Below are 11,586 nucleotides of genomic sequence, written 5' to 3'. Positions count from 1 at the left end.
CAAACTTCTTCCCTTCTTTGTTCTCCCGCAGTTGGGGGTCTCGAGCCTTCCGTTGATGGGACGATCGTGGCTCTCGTAGCCGGAGGTCGGGCCTTCCTGGTCAGGGCGATCAACCTCCTGCATCGGGGGGGAATCTCAGCTTCCCCGTGCCGGGCGATCTACCCCGGGTCGGGACTGGTCAAACCTTCTGTGATTTGGAGCTTCCCGACATAATTGGGTCCCTTTCAGAATGGCAGGCAGCGACTAGTGGGGTACCGCAAGGCTCGGTGCTGGGACCACAGCTATTTACAATATACATTAATGACTTGGATGAAGGGATTAAAAGTACCATTAGCAAATTTGCAGATGATACAAAGCTGGGTGGCAGTGTGAACTGTGAGGAAGATGCTATGAGGTTGCAGGGTGACTTGGACAGGTTGTGTGAGTGGGCGGATGCATGGCAGATGCAGTTTAATGTGGATAAGTGTGAGGTTATCCACTTTGGTGGTAAGAATAAGAAGGCAGATTATTATCTGAATGGTGTCAAGTTAGGAAAAGGGGACGTACAACGAGGTCTGGGTGTCCTAGTGCATCAGTCACTGAAAGGAAGCATGCAGGTACAGCAGGCAGTGAAGAAAGCCAATGGAATGTTGGCCTTCATACCAACAGGAGTTGAGTATAGGAGCAAAGAGGTCCTTCTGCAGTTGTACAGGGCCCTAGTGAGACCGCACCTGGAGTACTGTGTGCAGTTTTGGTCTCCAAATTTGAGGAAGGATATTCTTGCTATTGAGGGCGTGCAGCGTAGGTTTACTAGGTTAATTCCCGGAAAGGCGGGACTGTCATATGTTGAAAGACTGGAGCGACTAGGCTTGTTTACTCTGGAATATAGAAGGATTGAGAGGGGATCTTATTGAAACGTATAAGATTATTAAGGGGTTGGACACGTTAGAGGCAGGAAACATGTTCCCAATGTTGGGGGAGTCCAGAACCAGGGGCCACAATTTAAGAATAAGGGGTCGGACATTCAGTCAGAGTTGTAAATCTGTGGAATTCTCTGCCTCAGAAGGCAGTGGAGGCCAATTCTCTGAATGCATTCAAGAGAGAGCTAGATAGAGCTCTTAAGGATAGCGGAGAAAGGGGGTATGGGGAGAAGGCAGGGACGGGGTACTGATTGAGAATGATCAGCCATGATCACATTGAATGGCGGTGCAGGCTCAAAGGGCTGAATGTCCTCCTCCTGCACCTATTGTCTATTGACATCAGTCTCTACCTGAGGCTGCGAGCTCCTCGATGGTGAAATCCGCAGGTTGGAGCGTGGATCCCAGGCGTGGGATCGCAGGCTCTGATGGTAATATGCTCTAAAGTAGTGGCTGTTTGGCATCCTGGTCCCCTTCTGCAAATCTGCACCTGCGTTTCCATCTCTAGGTCCGGAATCATCAGGCTGCTTCCTCCAGCCTGCCACTCTGACCCACTCCACCTTCCCTTCCAACCCCTTTTCCATTTCCGCCAAAGGTAATAATGTCCCTGTTGGGATGCTCCCTTTCACTTGCTCTCCAGAGTCCGTCTTTAGCGCAGTGTAGAGATACAGCGCAGAAACAGGCCCTTCAGCCCACCCAGTCCGTGCCAAACATCGATCGTACACTTGCACTATCATTACTTCATGTGATAGGAGCAGAATTAGGCCATTCGGCCCAACGAGTCTACTCTGCCGTTCAATCATAGCTGATCAATCTCTCCTTCTCAACCCCATTCTCCTGCCTTCTCCCCATAACCTCTGACACCCGCACTAATCAAGAATCTGTCTACGGTATCTCTGCCTCAACGCACCAGGGACAATTTACAATTTTACCTACAAACCTGTGCGTCTTTGGAGTTGGGAGGAAACCGGAGCACGCGGAGAAAACCCACACGGTTTTGGGGAGAACGTACACTGTACTGAAAGCAGCCGCAGCCAGGATAGAACCTGGGTGTGTGGCGCTGTGAGTGGGCAAGTCTACTGCTGTGCCACCATGCCGCCCTCTGATGCAGATTAACCATGACCAGGGTAAAGGGCAGAGTGGGCTTGACAGGTCACCTCGCCCATTCCTCATCCGATTTCCTGGTCTTGTAGCTCAAATACCTACCTAATTGGAGATCCTTGGACTGACTTTAGTGATAGAGTCACAGATTGATACAGTTTGGAAACAGGCCCTTCGGCCCAACTCGCCCACACCGGCCAACAATGTCCCAGCTACACTAGTCCCACCTGCTTGTGCTTGGTCCATATCCCTCCAAACCTGTTCTATCCATGTACCTGTCCAACTGTTTCTTAAACGATGGGATAGTCCCAACCTCAACTACCTCCTCTGGCAGCTTGTTCCATACACCCACCACTCTTTGTGTGAAAAAGTTACCCCTATTAAATATTCCAATTAAATCTTTTTATTAAAGGATCCTATTCTATTAAAGGATTATTATTCTATCAAAGGATTCCTATTAAGGGATTCCTATTAAATCTTTTCCCCTTCACCTTGAACCTATGACCTCTGGTCCTCGATTCCCCTACTCTGGGTAAAAGACTCTGTGCATCTACCCGATCTATTCCTCTCATGATTTTATACACCTCTATAAGATCAGCCCTCATCCTCCTGCGCTCCATGGAATAGAGTTCCAGCCTACTCAACCTCTCCCTATAGCTCACACCCTCTAGTCCTGGCAACATCCTTGTTTTCAACAATCCATAAAGTCTTTAATCAGACTTTAATGGATTTTATCTTGCACTAAACCTTATTCATGTTATCTCCTTTATCGTGTATCTGTAGTGTGTGAAGGCAGGAATAGGTGACCTTTCGGGTCAAGACCCTTCTTCAGACTCTAGAGTAGACTTCTCTCCAGTGATGCTGCCTTGCCTGCTGAGTTACTCCAGCTTTTTGTGTCTATCTTCGGTTTAAACCAGCAGCTGCAGTTCCTTTCTGCACATCTGTACACTGTGGACGGCTCGATTGTAATCATGTATTGTCTTTCCGCTGACTGGTTAGCACGCAACAAAAACTTTTCACTGTACACGTGACAATAAACTAAACAACAGTAGCATAAATGATATTAACATTTATTAACATTGTACGAACATTTTCCCATGTAAACAGTTGTGCGTAGGAATGAGTAGGTTGTTCCCAGCTGGGATTCCCCCAAGTCTGATGTGCATTAATATTCTAATAGCCAAATGCATTTTATATAGAGCAGGAGCCAGCTTGTCTGCAGTATTTGGAGCATCTATCCACTGCAATAATGGATTGGTTTTTCTATTCTCTCAGTCCAGAAATCACTTTCATAACTTTTTATAAAGCGCAGAGGTCGAGTTTGCGCCTCACAGCGCCTGAGATCCGGGTTCGATCCCGACTATGGGTTCTGCCTGTACGGAGTTTGTACGTTCTCCCCGTGACCGCGTGGGTTTTCTCCGAGATCTTCGGTTTCTTAGAAACATAGAAAATAGGTACAATAGGCAATACGTGCAGGAGGAGGCCATTCGGCCCTTCGAGCCAGCACCGCCATTCAATATGATCATGGCTGATCAATCACAATCAGTACCCCATTCCTGCCCTCTCCCCATATCCCCTGACTCCGCTATCATTAAGAGCTCTATCTAACTCTCTGGAAAGCATCCAGAGAATTGTCCTCTACTGCCTTCTGAGGCAGAGAATTCCACAGATTTACAACTCTCTTTGGGGTGAAAAAGTTTTTCCTCATCTCCAATCTAAATGGCCTACCCCTTATTCTTAAACGGTGGCCCCTGGTTCTGGACTCCCCCAACATTGGGAACATGTTTTCTGCCTCTAGCGTGTTCAACCTCACATTTATCTACATTTATACTGCTGCCCACTCACTCAACCTGTCCAGGTCACCCTGCAACCTCCTAACATCCTCTTCACAGTTCATACTGCAAACTTTGCTAGTGTTACTTCTAATTCCATCATCCAAATCATGAATATATATGGTAAACAGTTGCGGCCCCAACACCGAGCCTTGCGGTACTCCACTCACCACTGCCTGCCATTCTGACATGGACCCGTTTATTCCTACTCTTTGTTTTCTGTCTGCCATGTGCTCTAATTTTGCCCACTAATCTCCTGTGTGGGACCTTATCAAAGGCTTTCTGAAAGTCCAGACACACGACATCCACTGGCTCCCCTTCATCCGTTTTACTTGTCACATCCTCAAAAAATTCTAGGAGATTAGTCAAGCAGGATTTCCCCTTCATAAATCCATGCTGACTTGGACCAATCCTTTTACTGCTATCCAAATGCGTCGTTATTACTGCTTTAATAATTGGCTCACACACTCCACTAATGTGCAGGTTTGTAGGTTAAACCCTTGTCGTACTTAGGTGATTTGTGAGGCGACTACAGGCGACTAGGCTGTCTCCACTCGGTGGTCGGGGTGTCGCCTAAGTGGTCGTGAGTAGTCGTTTTTCTGGTCACCCCTGGATTTTGAAATGTTTAAAAATTTTTGGCGACTGTCGGTTTGACGCCAATGAGCGTAGCTTGACGTCTCCTGACGTGGGGGCTGTCATAGGTTGTCTGTCGCCAGGTGATGCAGGTTGTCGCCGGTGCTGACTTCGGTCAATTCCATTGCGGCAGGTACCGGCGTCAAAACCGGAGGCCAAAATGACGTGAATTGTCTTCAGTTGTCGCCGACACGGTCGTAGCTTGCCGTAGCTTGTTGCGGGTGGACGTAGGTTGACGTAGGTTGTCACCTGTGTGGTCGTAGGTTGTCGTAGGTGCGGTCGTAGGTGGACGTCCTAAGTCGCGACGATTGGGTCGCCGGTTGTCGGTAGCTTGCCGTAGCTTGATGTCGGCTAGGTGGTAGGTTGTTGTAGACATTGTCGTAGGGGGGTCGTGTCACCGGTTTTTCGGCGACCTGCTACGACTATGACAGTCGCCGGCAATCGCCTAAAAGAACGCCTAAGTGGGGCAGGACCCTTAGTTGGCTTTGGTAAAAATTGTGAATTGTCCCTATTGTGTAGGATAGTGCTAGTGTACGGGGATTGCTGGTCGGTGCGGACTCGGTGGTCCGAAGGGCCTATTTCTGCACTTTATCTCTGAATTAAACTTAACTAAACAAATGTTGCAGGAGTTATAAAGCTTTGTTCCAGAGTTTTGGAGAGGCGGTGTTCAATGGCACTTGACCTTATCCTGAGCTGCCCCATGCTGTGACTGACTAACTCACTGCTGATGTGGGCAGGCCTGGAATTCCCTGATGTCCACATCCCAGAGTTGGGAGAGTTGTTCACTGCATGGACTGCCAAAGATATTGACCACCGCTGCTGCTCATAACCTAAGACAGACACAAAGAGCTGGAGTAACTCAGCGGGTCAGGCAGCATCTCTGGAGAACATGGATAGGTGACGTTTCACAGAGTGCTGGAGTAACTCAGCGGGTCAGGCAGCATCTCTGGAGAACATGGATAGGTGACGTTTCACAGAGTGCTGGAGTAACTCAGCAGGTCAGGCAGCATCTCTGGAGAACATGGATAGGTGACGTTTCACAGAGTGCTGGAGTAACTCAGCAGGTCAGGCAGCATCTTCGGAGAAAAGAAATGGTTGACGTTTTAGGTCAGGACCCTTCCTCAGACTGAGAGGGATATTGACCCAAAATGTCACCTATCCATGTTCTCCAGAGATGCTGCCTGACCCGCTGAGTTACTCCAGCATTATATCTATCGACGGTGTAAGCCAGCATCTGCAGTTCCTTCCTACACATGCACAGGTGACATTTCGGGTGGGGACGCTTATTGAGACTGATTGTCGAGGGGCTGGAACTGGAAGCATGAAAAGACCAGGATAGGTTAGGGATTATCACCATATTATCTAGCGCAAGAGCACATAAAGGCAGGAAAGCTGCATCCTCACAAAAGTGAAAGGAATAGGGGAGGAGAGGACTGTTTAGTTTAGTTTAGATATACAGTACGGAAACAGGCCCTTCGGCCCATCGAGTCCGCACCCACCAGCCATCCCCACAAATTATCACTATCCTACACACACAGGGGACAATTGTTACATTTACCAAGCCAATTAACCTACAAACCTGCACGTCTTTGGAGTGTGGGAGGAAACCGAAGATCTCAGAGAAAACCCACGCAGGTCACGGGGAGAACGTACAAACTCCGTACAGACAGCACCCGTAGTCGGGATGGAACCCGGGTGTCTGGCGCTGTGAGGCAGCAACTCTACCGCTGCTCCACCGTGCCACCCCTAATTCTTGACCAAGCACTGGATTGGGCAGTATGTAGGTGGTAGAGCCCTGCCTCTTAGCACCAGAGGCCCCGGTTCAATCCTGACCTCCGGTGCTGCCTGCGTGGAGTTTGCACGTTCTCCCTGTGACCACGTGCGTTGCCTCCGGGCGCTCCGGTTCCCTCCAACGTCCCAAAGACGTGTTGGTTTGCTGGTTGATTGGGCCTCTGTGAATTGCCCCTCGTGTGTCGGGAGTGGGTGGGAAACTCAGCGGGTCAACACGCCTGGAGTAAAGATGAGGGGACATTTCGGGTCGGGAACCTTCTTCAGAGTGTGAGTGGGTGAACGTATCATGTCGGGTGATCGATGTGGGCCAGAGGGTCAGTTTCCATGCTGTATCTCAAAGCTAAATGTTACCTGTCAGCATGCACACAGTTCCTCTAAATAAGCAAGATGAGTTTCCCACCTCCTCACCTGGTCTGGTGTGGTGAAACGATGCTTAGCTGCTGACGATTATGGCCGCAGTGAGGAGGATGTGGAAACGAGAAACATGGGAAGTTAGTGCTGTTGCTTGGAACAGTTTGTGCAGCGGCTGGAACCGTGGTCAGTCATTCGCCAGTCTGACGGCAAAATATAAAAAGCAGGAGATATAAATAAAGGCCATTAACGCCGGCCAGACCAGGCATCCAGAAACAGGAAGGTTGCCTTTATTAATGGTGTGCCTTTGATTGCCTTTAAATATCTGATACACGTACATCATTGATATGTGTGTGAATATGCACATGAAGAGTGCTTTCAGAAAAAAACATTCGACGATGTTTTACGTTCTGGGTTCAGGCGGCACGGTGGCGCAGCGGTAGAGTTGCTGCCTTACAGTACCCGAGACCCGGCTTCCATCCCGACTACGGGTGCTGTCTGTACGGAGTTTGCACGTTCTCCCCGTGACCGCCTGGGTTTTCTCCGGGCGCTCCGGTTTCTTCCCACATCCCGAAGATGTGCAGGTTTGTCGGTTAATTGGCTTCTGTAAATTGCCACTAGTGTGTGGGTTAGAACTAGAGTATGGGCGATCAGTGGTCAGCGCGGACTCCGTAGCCCAAAGGGCTTGTGTCCACGATGTACTTCCAAACGAATCTGTTGTGAATGGTCAACATGGACATGGTGGGCCGAATGGCCTGCTTTCTGCTGTACCTCAAACTAGTCAGTGGGTGGTAAATCTGTGGAATTCTTTGCCACAGAAGGCTGTGGAGGCCAAGTCAGTGGATATTTTTAAGGCAGAGAGAGATAGATTCTTGATTAGTACGGGTGTCAGGGATTATGGGGAGTAGGCAGGAGAATGGGGTTAGGAGGGAGAGATAGATCAGCCATGGTGATCTATTGAATGGTGTAGACTTGATGGGCCGAATAGCCTAATTCTACTATTCCTTATGACCTTATGACTAAACTAAACTAGTGTGTGAAGGGGTGATCGCTGGTCAGCATGGACTCGGTGGGCTGAAGGGCATGGACTCGGTGGGCCGAAGGGCATGGACTCGGTGGGCCGAAGGGCATGGACTCGGTGGGCCGAAGGGCATGGACTCGGTGGGCCGAAGGGCCTGGACTCGGTGGGCCGAAGGGCCTGGACTCGGTGGGCCGAAGGGCATGGACTCGGTGGGCCGAAGGGCATGGACTCGGTGGGCCGAAGGGCATGGACTCGGTGGGCCGAAGGGCCTGTTTGTACAGTATCTCTAAACTAAACTGAAGCAGTGTGTAGTAGGAAGACAAGGTAAATGAGTTCTGCAGCTGTGTGTTTTATTTTGGGATGTGGGACTTTCCTCTCCATTCCCGTATGGAGCGCTGGAATTCAGCTTTGTGAAGCCCCGGGGCGTTGAACCAATGAGGCAAGCTGTTTGATGGGTTTGGACACGACTCAAGTTCTGGGTCAGACATTTGGACCAAGATCAAAGAGGCAAACAGCGAAAGGAAAACAGTACCTGGTGCTGCAGAGAGAGAGACTGAACGGTGTATGACAGCAACAAGCCCAGAACACAACCACATACAACACCACCTTTACACAATCATTCTAATTCTTTCAATAAAGGAAGGCTCACCGTTTGAAAGCTGAAAGGAAATGTTGTTTGAAGGTTTTTTGTTTAATAGGACAAGTTTGTGAGTTGGAATAGTGATGAAATGATGAATTCAACCCTTCATCCAGGGCCTAAATTAAACGCAGTCTAAATCAGTGGACATTGGAGCATAGAACCAGTGTTGCAGTGCTAATGTTTAAGGTGCTGGAGCTGGCACTAGTACCAGAGGGCCGCTCTTAGATTCCCCGCTTGTTAAAATTCCCCGCTGTTTATTTAGTGTTTTTTTACAGAGGTGTCGGAGTGGTGCTGCAGTGAGCTCGGCTAGCACTGAACCCCTGCATAGAACGCACAACATCACAGCACAGGAACGCAATGGCCCACAATGTCTGCCATACATGATCCATGTCCCTCTGTTCCCTGCACTTCCACAAGCCTCTTAAACACCACTATGGTATCTGCCCCCACCACCTCCCCTGGCAGTGCGTTCCAGGCTCCCACCCCCCTCTGTGTAAAAATAAACCTGCCCGCTCATCTCCATGAAACTTTCCCCCTCTCACCTCATCGCGATGCCCTCTAGTGTTCCACTCTGGGGAAGAGGTTTCAAACTGTCTACCCTGTCTGTGCCTCTCATAATTTTATATACTTTTATATAATGTGAAAACCTTAAAACAGAGTGCAGTTTAGCTGCCCTATCGTGTAAAATAGATGCCATCACTGGCCATAGTAAGAAACCCAGGGTGGCACGGTGGCACAGTGGTAGAGTTGCAGCCTCACAGCCCCGGAGACCTGGGTTCCATCCTGACTATGGGTGCTGTCTGTACGGAGTTTGCATGTTCTCCCCGTGACTGTGTGGGTTTTCTCCGGGTGCTCTGGCTTCTTCTCACACTCCAAAGACGTGCAGGCTTGTCGGCTAATTGGCCTCGGTGATAATTGTAAATTGTCCTTAATGTGTAGGATAATGCTAGTGTGTGGGGATCGCTGGTCGGCGCGGACTCGGTGGGCCGAAGGGCCTGTTTCTGCGCTGTATCTCTAAAGTCTAAAGTCCTTAAACCAGCTTGAGCCTGTGGTCCATCTGTGAAAGACGTCCATTTGTGAAACACTTTAAATAAAGTGGACTGGGATCCTGTTTGCAGTGGTACAGACAGGGAAATGAGGTCAGCCACAGTAATCTCCCTTTGCCTCTCTTCAGTGTTTCGTTTTGAAGAGACCTATTTTCTGCCAGTAATTCAACGATACAACTAAATTTGAATGATGAAATGCAGTTTGAAAATCACCTACCGTTCTCCATCTTTGAGTCAGCCACGCTAATGCTTTTAATATTCTGCAGAAAGGAAACACGTGCTTGTGTGATATGACGTTAATCAATAGTCATCACCTGCTGGATTAACTATAACTATGACCGTGCTATTCACTTTTACATGAACATGTAGCTCTGATCTGAGAGTTGTGGTGGTGTAGCCTCACAGCGCCAGAGACCCGGGTTCCATTCTGACCACGAGTCCTGTCTGTACGGAGTTTGCACATTCTCCCCGTGACCTGCGTGAGTTTTCTCTCGGTGCTCTGGTTTCCTCCCACACTCCAAAGACGTGCAGGATTTTGGGTTAATTGGCTTTGATATAATTGTTTTAAAAAAATTGTCCCCAATTTGTGGGATAGAACTCCTGATCGATGGTCAGCGTGGACTCGGTGAGCCCAATGGCTTGTTTCCATGCTCTATCTCTAAAGTTAAGTCTGGATTTTGCTGTCATTCCAATTGTTTTAGGATGATAACCCTTTGTGCTCTGGTCTTATCTCCAACATTATCTGTATTTCCATGGGCATTGTCGATGGCAACAGTGGCAGTAAGGCCTAGATACTGGTGGTGTGGAGACGATGCTTCCAGTAGTGGGAGAGTCTAGAACCAGATGCACAGCCCCAGAATAAAAGGACGTACCTTTAGAAAGAAGAGGAGGAATTTATTTCCTCAGAGGGTGATGAATCTGTGGAATTCATTGCCACAGACGGCTGTGGAGGCCAAGTTAATGGGTATTTTTAAGGCAGAGATTGACAGGTTCTTGATTAGTACGGGTGTCAGGGGTTATGGGGAGAAGGCAGGAGAATGGGGTTGAGAGGGAGAGATAGATCAGCCGAGGCAGAGTAGACTTAATGGGCAGAATGGCCTAATTCTACTGTAAAATCTTGTGATGATCTGATAATGGATTGCATTCTGGTTCCCCAGTAGCAGGGCTAGAGATGGAGAAAGACCAGGCCCATGGGCATCTACACACAGGTAGACAGACACAGGTAGACACAGGTGGGCCGCCGCTAGGATTTAAAATCCGTGGCGATGTTTTCCGGGCTGGATGGATGTGACAGGTGGGTAGCGCAGCGGTAGAGTTGCTGCTTTACAGCGAATGCAGCGCCGGAGACTCAGGTTTGATCCTGACTACGGGTGCTGCACTGTAAGGAGTTTGTACATTCTCCCCGTGACCTGCGTGGGTTTTCTCCGAGATCTTCGGTTTCCTCCCACACTCCAAAGACGTACAGGTATGTAGGTTAATTGGCTGGGTAAAATGTAAAAATTGTCCCTAGTGGGGTGTAGGATAGTGTTAATGTACGGGGATCGCTGGGCGGCACGGACTTGGTGGGCCGAAAAGGCCTGTTTCCGGCTGTATATATATGATGATATGATATGATCAGTTCCGTTTACCCTCCGCACGGATGACCTTACAGACAATAGGTGCAGGAGGCGGCCATTCGGCCCTTCCAGCCAGCAGTGGTATAGGGGCAGAGCATAAGCTATCCATGTTTGCTAGAGATATGAAAGTGGGCGGGGTGGCCCATTGTTTGTGGATGTGGGGCCTCGCAAACACACTATAGCAAGCTGGAGTGAACGGCTTTTTAGTTTAGTTTAGAGATACAGCGTGGAAACAAGGCCTTCGGCCCACATAGTCCATGCTGACCATTGATCACCCGATCACACTAGTTTGGCGTTATCCCATTTTCTCATCCCCCCTGCACACTCAAGTCAAGTTTATTTGTCACTGGAGGCAATTAAAAGAGGACTGATTAACCACAGATAGAAACAAAAAGCTGGAGTAACTCAGCGGGTCAGGCAGCATCTCTGGAGACAAGGAATGGGTGACGTTTTAGGTCGAGACCCTTCATCTACAAACCCGCACATCTTTGGAGTGTGGGAGGAAACCGGAGCACCCGGAGGAAACACACGTGGTCACAGGGAGAACGTGCAAACTCCACAGAAACAGCCCCCTGTGTCAGGATGGAAGCCGGGACTCTGGCGGTGTGAGGCAGCATCTCTACCGCTGTGCATGAAAGGGCGGGTGTGTATTTGCTTCG

Source organism: Rhinoraja longicauda, chromosome 10, assembly GCF_053455715.1.
Source record: "Rhinoraja longicauda isolate Sanriku21f chromosome 10, sRhiLon1.1, whole genome shotgun sequence".
Lineage (NCBI taxonomy): Eukaryota > Metazoa > Chordata > Chondrichthyes > Rajiformes > Arhynchobatidae > Rhinoraja > Rhinoraja longicauda.
This window is presented reverse-complemented; position numbering follows the sequence as displayed.